Raw genomic sequence first — 1,643 nt, forward strand, 5'->3', positions numbered from 1 at the left:
CCATCCATCCATCCATCCATCCATCCATCCATCCATCCATCCATCCATCCATCCATCCATCCATCCATCCATCCATCCATCCATCCATCCATCCATCCATCCATCCATCCATCCATCCATCCATCCATCCATTTCATTTAAATTTTACACCCACCCACCCACACACACACACACACACACACACACACACACACACACACACAGAGATTTCATTAATTCACAGTAAATTTTTCCATGCAACATGTGACCGATAAGTAAAATGAAAAGAATTAATAAATTTCAGTAGATAAAGCTTGGGCTACAGATGCGTATGTACACATCTTATCTAAATCATTCCAAGAGATAGAATCTCTGACTAGTTTTGGCTCAGCAAAATTGAACTGATTAATATTAATGACATGTCAGGTACCTCATCTTATAAATATTCATATGTTTTAATTTATGATACGACACAAGATGGTTTTTTTTTCTGTGTCAATGTGTTCAAAGTTTCCAAACTTTTTGGAAAAATTTTTTTGGTAGCGTCATTTTGTTGAACAAAAATGTATGAACAGGTGCTGCTTCATTAAGTTTGCACATGATGTTCATTCACGTGTTGTTTCTGGCATATTTTGTCCTAAAATTCTTCAAAGTTGAGACGATTTAAAGACTCGTCCTGTACTCACTAATGATGAAATCTGCAATTTTTATGAACCTTCTTTCTCTTTTCTATCACCAAGAGAGGTTTTCTAAATGTGTTCACTTATTTGGCCAGGTGAGAAATAAGTAGAATTATGTAGAATGAACAGCAACATCAACATGAAGACGAACATAAGAGGTGAACATGATTGATGAACATGTGTGATGAACTCGAAGGATGAACATAAGAAAAAATCACAAAAAATGAACATGTGATATGAACACGAGAATGAAAACGAATGATGAACATAAGTGATGAACGCGAAAGATGATCATAAGAGATGAACACGGAGGATGAACTTGTGAGATGAACATGTTGGATGAACACGAGAATGAACAGGAAGGATGAACATGTGAGATGAACACGAGAAATGAGCAACAAAAGTTATCCACAACACTAAACCAAGCAGAAACAAAATTATTTACGTTACCAACTCGAGAAAATTTGTCTAGTGAAATGACATAACTCTGTCAAGTTGTTCCAAGATGTGTAAGTGTGTTAATGTATGACTGGCATTCATACATCTTTGTATTTGCATTCGCAAAAATAAATATGAAGTACGTGCTTCTATGCAAATGCATGCAAATCCGTCCCTACATGTGTGTTGGTATCTATATATCTACACCTACCAATAGGTCTCTTTGTATTTTGCATGCTTTTTTGACACTTCGGACAATCTTGTTTCTTTCTTTTTTTTTATTTTAACACGTCGTAACACGCCGAATTTCCAAATTTATGATTGTTTGTGTGTGTGTGTGTGTGTCTGTGTGTTTTTATGATTCTAAATATGTTTCTGTATTTCTGAATCGTATGTTGTTGTTTGAGTGTGTTTGTGGATTGTACGCTGTAGGTATTTCGTGTTCTTTTTTTTATTTATTTCGCAAGTCTGAGCATGCGTTTGAAATTTTTAACTTTTGTAATTTTTGTGTCCAACTTTTCTGTTATTTGCAGAGAGAGAAAGAGA

The sequence above is a fragment of the Helobdella robusta genome (assembly GCF_000326865.2).
Source record: "Helobdella robusta unplaced genomic scaffold HELROscaffold_45, whole genome shotgun sequence".
Lineage (NCBI taxonomy): Eukaryota > Metazoa > Annelida > Clitellata > Rhynchobdellida > Glossiphoniidae > Helobdella > Helobdella robusta.